Source organism: Triticum aestivum, chromosome 2B, assembly GCF_018294505.1.
Source record: "Triticum aestivum cultivar Chinese Spring chromosome 2B, IWGSC CS RefSeq v2.1, whole genome shotgun sequence".
In the NCBI taxonomy this organism is placed as follows: Eukaryota; Viridiplantae; Streptophyta; class Magnoliopsida; order Poales; family Poaceae; genus Triticum; species Triticum aestivum.
The window spans coordinates 38,403,791-38,409,520 of record NC_057798.1 but is presented as its reverse complement, the minus strand read 5'-3'; the positions used below and the strand labels follow the sequence as shown (position 1 = coordinate 38,409,520).

At 43.4% G+C, this 5,730-nt stretch overlaps 1 pseudogene; it reads right to left on the bottom strand.

Moving 5' to 3' along the window:
• Positions 1-1,190: 1,190 nt before the first annotated feature.
• Positions 1,191-3,097, bottom strand: LOC123043335 (peptidyl-prolyl cis-trans isomerase FKBP19, chloroplastic-like; annotated as a pseudogene).
• Positions 3,098-5,730: the final 2,633 nt, after the last annotated feature.

Below are 5,730 nucleotides of genomic sequence, written 5' to 3'. Positions count from 1 at the left end.
CTTAGTTCAAATGAAACACGGTTCCTAAGCTCCAAATCGAAATCATTAAAGCTAGGGAAGGTCAAACCTACTATCAGTCTACCATCCATCTGTCTAGAGCAAAAGTTGAAGTGGGAAAAAAAATTCAACCCAAAGCATCAAATTTTAGTTGCGGGGCAAACTTTGGTACCAACTAATTCACTTTTCCCGTTGACAAAGTTAAATGCTTTTGTTGACATAGAGGTTCTACAAGAATGTTCCATGAAACAGCATCATTTCACACACAATTTTTGAACAACCATATTTTCAGAATAAATGACAATATCCGATAAAATTTCATATATACTTGCTGCTCTAATTTGGGCAGATAAAAGAAGTACATATTGGGGACAATATCAGATAAAATCCACTCTATATGCTTAATTCATGATATTATAATTCAAAAGAAGGGCATATTGCAAATTTCCAGTCAAATTTTGATTACAAAAGCTTCCCTTTTGCAGGAGACTGAAACAGATTAAGGACAGATCACCGAGGCTGAAGCTTTCAGCTCCTAGACATGGCAAAAAAAAGAGCAAAACAAATGAAGCATATGCAGTTAGTTGCACATGTTCTCTCTTCTAGTTCTAGGTACTACCTCTGTTTCTAAATATAAAACATTTTGGCAGTTTAAATTGAACTGCCAAAACAACTTATATTTAGAGAACAGAGGGTGTATTATGGGTATATGTTTCCCTGTCAATCCCTAATACTTAGGCTTCAAAATTAATCTAGGTAGTGCATAAAATAAAATAAAATAAAAGGCAGGAAATGTGCATGAAGAGTACATAATTTTTCGTGTTGTGTAAGTTGTGTGCTGCAAGTATTTATTCAACTATTAACCCAATCTAGGGAGTGTGTTAAAGTTGTCTATTTCAAGAATAGATTCGATCTATCTGGTTGCACTTTAAAATCCTTAGTATGTTTTCATTAAACAACAAAATGGGTGGACGATATCAAAGCTTTTTACTAATACTCAAGTATATAGTATTTATATTTACATATCCCATGATCATCAAAGGATTTGATTCCATGCTCAAACTGTATGCTTCTTGGTCATCAAAATTTCCCTGCAATAGCCCAAGCTCCTAACATTTTATTCAGTTGAACAGGATGAACAAGAGAAAATGACAAGGAAGATTCACTTTGGGGGAAGGGAGGAACCTTGTATACTATTGACTCGGAATTATCCTGATAAGCTCAATGTCAAACAGGAGAGTTTTGTCTATTAATCCCTGATTCCTTAGAACGAAATCTAGAGCTCTTTGTCCCTGTAAGAAAAATATGGTGCTTTTGTTATCTAATCATCAAAATTATAGAAAAACTTCTGAATTCAGGGAAATATATTACCGAAAATGTTGTCGGTTTTGGGCCTAACTTGTTCAAGTCATTATCTGGGTATCCAATATCCGGTGGTAGTATTATCCTGAAGGGTGTGGGCATCAGTAATATGGTTAAAAGTTGCGTTAATACATTTAGAAATTGTGGTTATGGAAATGTGGGACTGACCTTCTAACTCCACCGGGACGCATGCCTGTCATAGCCTCCTCAAAGGCTGGTATTACCTAATTGATGTTATTAAGATGCTACTTATCAGCACGTAACAAATAGTAGCTTCAGAATACACAATGGAGTGAAACCTCTAAATGTAATTAAGTGTAAGAGTGTAAGCGAACTATCACCCGACTTCTAGAGAAGCTGTTGTTTTGATCGTAAACAAAGTTAATTTCAAAATAGTGACTGACAATATATTTTTAAGTGTTTAGACTGGATACATACAAAATTTCCCAATATATAATTTTTTGGTATTTACAAATATATTATTATAGAATTATTTGTCAAATTTGTATTTTGGAGATCATGCCGACGTCCAAAAATGGTACTATTAGGAAACCAGACTACCAGAGGCGTATTTGAGTAGTACTTGTGTAATTAGTAAATCACCTGTCCTGATCCAACCTTAAACTTGAAGAATTCTTTATCACCACCCTACATGGAAATGCAAAACAGGGGAATTGATCGAACTGAAGGAATAACTCAGTTTATACTTCAACAAATATATATGCCAAGGAAGCTGAGAATATTCTTTTTTTTTCTTCAACTTCAGGCAGCATTTGTACCTCGAAAGAACCACCTTTGGTCTTGTTTCGAGCTTCAAAAATGCGACCGTAGTATCCAATTGTGTACCCATCCCAATCAATCTGATGTGCATTCACAAATCCATGTCAACATCGTGGTTGCACACCTAAACAAATAAAGCTGAAGAACATACATACAAAATGAGCTAGAATCCAACGCAAATGTGATGCTTGCTACTCACCACTACTGTCTCTCCCTTCTTTGGGGATGGGCCATCTCCAACCCGCAAGTCCTGTAATTCCTCATGAAAATTGTGAACCTAATAAATCTGAACTTTTGAGTATTATGCAGGAATCATCGAATGGCAGTGTAAGCACCTTGTATTGGAGGCCTGATTCAGTTTCAGTGTAATCTGGATAACTCATTTTCGTCTTTCCATAATCCTTCCCACAAAGCGCTGGCACTATAATTGCAACATCAAAGAGTAAGGCGTGATTCCAAATTTTACTTATGAACTCCTATATGAGTTATGAATGGGAAACTAGATGACTTAAAACTTTTAAACATGAGCTCATTGAGCAGCAGATAGCTATATACATCCGCTGGCAGTAGCTTCTTAAGTTGAAATGTTTTTCCGAAGTACCAAGAGACCAACGAACTAAAAAATGTCTACAAAATATGCTAACAAGGTATGAGGGATTACGGCCATAAGGTAAAACTAATTTAGTAGAGCAAAACTTGTCTACAATGTCGACTATCCAAATATCTGATACCTAAAGGTTTATAAAGACAGTCTTAATAGGTTAAAGTTTCAAAGCATATGTGTTGTAGCAGACTAGAAGTACAGAAAACCAGTCTATTTTTCAAATGGTGGGATATTGATTGAAAACTCACAGTCAGTAAATTCAGCTTTTGCTGCTCCCTTCTCCAGATTATACTAAAGGGAGCCAATGGTGAGACTAATTGCAGGAATCAACAGTACTCTCCTTCTTTCTACCATACCACCTGTAAACCAAGTACTCCCTCCGTCCGAAAATACTTGTCATGAAAATGGACAAAAAATGATGCATCTAAAACTAAAATACATCTAGATACATCCTCTTTTATTCATTTTGATGACAAGTATTTTCAGACGGTGGGAGTAGTAAAAGAAGGAATTAAACCAAGGTCAGCGACATTTGAGATATAATCAAATTAGAAGAATTAATAAAAACACTAAAGATGTTCATTTCGTATGAAGTGATATCCAATGGAAACAACCTTGTAGCATACATTTAAAAAAACACTAAATATACATGGTCATCTGGAAATGCATGTATAGGGAAAAAATTGCAGTCAAAACTAAGATCTTTGAATGGTAAGTTTGAAAGGGAAACAGTTCTAATACAGGAAAACATAATTAATCCTGCAAACATCTTTGATGTTGTCCTAGCACCCCACTCTGGTATTGCTTCATATACAGTATACACACATCTCAAACATTTTTCCTTTCACTGCAGTAATGCGCACGTGCTGTTTGGGGGCCTGGAGCCCTGCAGTTATTTTCTTGGTCTTAAAGTTCTTAATACTGGTATCAATAACTTCTTTAGGGTAGCATTGTCTAACCGTACTTTCAGTAATTTCTTCTTGATACTGGTATGTGTGTTGGTCATTTGCAGATGCAGAACAAGCACGTTTTATGATACAACACTGCTAAAAAGACTGTGCTTGAATTTTGGCAGGGCCGTTGCAGGATGACCGAATCTCTGGATTGTTTTATTCTGAGTTTTCCATCCATAGAAATGTAGCAGCTAACCTGATTTCAAAATACAGTAAGTACTAGTACCAATTACAGTTCCGTATTTTCAACATTGAGACAAACTACATTCACCTTCTAAGTCCTACTAGCCGTATCAATAATCATATCTTAAAGAAACATTACAGTCCTTGACAAGGGGCACACCGCACTCAACATGCTACTAAGCCGTCTAGTGGGAGAACGTGTCGGGCCAACTGACCAGCCCCGGGCCGAACAACAAAGCAGCTGGAAGAAAGTGGAGATGGCCCCAGAGGGTCGCTCCGGGTTATCTGTTTTTGTGCGCAGTGCAAAGATATGCAGACGGGAGCTCACATTGTTTTTGGGAAGCCGGGGCGGAGGCGCCGTCCGGCAGGGGCCCCGATCCTCTGCGCAGTCGAGGAGCGTCCCGGCCGGCCCGTCCCAACTGCCCCCCCGTGCCGGCTGGCCTAGCCGGGCCCCTTCTTTCTTGTTACTTCTTACAGCCGGCCTTCTTCTCTCTTTTTCTTCACATGCGCAGCCGGCCCTTTTTCTTTTTTTACCCAGGTTCGTGGCAGATAGTAGAAGCGCACGCGGTGGGAAGCCGGAGCTTGGCGGCGCGTACGCGCAGAGCCGGACCACAGGAGGCGGAGCAGCCAGACCGGGCGGCGGCCGGCTGCAGGAGTGCTCGGGAGAGGGCGACCACCAAAATCAAAACTGATGCATCGACCCAAAGCCACTACTAGACTCGGTCACACACCGGTCCAGCACACTCTCAGTGAGCACCGCACGCTGCAAGGGTCGTCACCTCCATCTTCCATCGATCCATCCTCATAACAGAACTGCTGCATCGACCTTACCAGGACTCTTTGCCGTCAATGCCACCATGATGCTAGACAACGTCGCCCTCCTGCGCGAGTCCGTCAACCCGCATCAGATGCCGAGCCTCGACTGCACCACACTGCCGAGACCAACCGTCATCGATGCAGAAGATGAAACCTCGCTCCGTCTTTGGGCCCTTTCAATCAGCACTTGCTCCAAAACGATGCCCTCAAGAGGGGGAACGATGCCATAGTTTCCGTCATCATCCGATCCGTGAGACCCAGATCCACGGTTTTCCCCGAAGCATATGCCCCCTGGAGGAAGAGGGGCACGCCAACTGCCAGTGCCCACGAACACAAAGCCGTGCCCATGACCACATAGCTCTCACGATGGCGCCTTCAAGAAGAACACGACGCCAAGAGTGCTATCACCGCCCTATGGTTTTCACTCGAGAAACCATGGAGTGGGAAAAGGTGGGGAGGCCCGAACGACATCTCCAGAAAGAGAAACGACACGCACGGGTGGTGTCACCGTCACGGCCGGCAGGAGCCGGCCAAGGAATCATCCTAATCCAAATACCGCCTCCCGCTCCGCCCCACCCGGTGACCGGCAAGCAGCGCAGCCAAGTCCGTTACGATTGAGTGCACGATGCAAGTATTGGAGGAAGAAGCAGCTCGATGTCGTTGGCCGCCGAGGCAACAAGCCATGGCACCAACCTGCCAGTGGATCGTGGGCCATCCGACCCAATCCCCGGCAGCCCGCCCGCCCCGCCGCGCCACCGGACATAGAGGCCAACCTCAGGGATGCCACCCGGATCCAAGGCCCTCTGCCCTAGATCGGGACGAGCAGTGCCCGCCTGCACCACAATCGCCGATAGGACGCCGGCTTGCCGCCACACCGCCGTAGTCCAGATCTGGGACGTCATGACCCAGATCGGCGCCACCACAACCCGATCGGGGTCACACCCTCGAGCCTGCAGGGAGCCCCGCGTCACCCTTCGACCCACGAGAGGGAGCAGTTCCTCCGACGCCGCTGGCGCACGCACAGGCTAAGCCCGG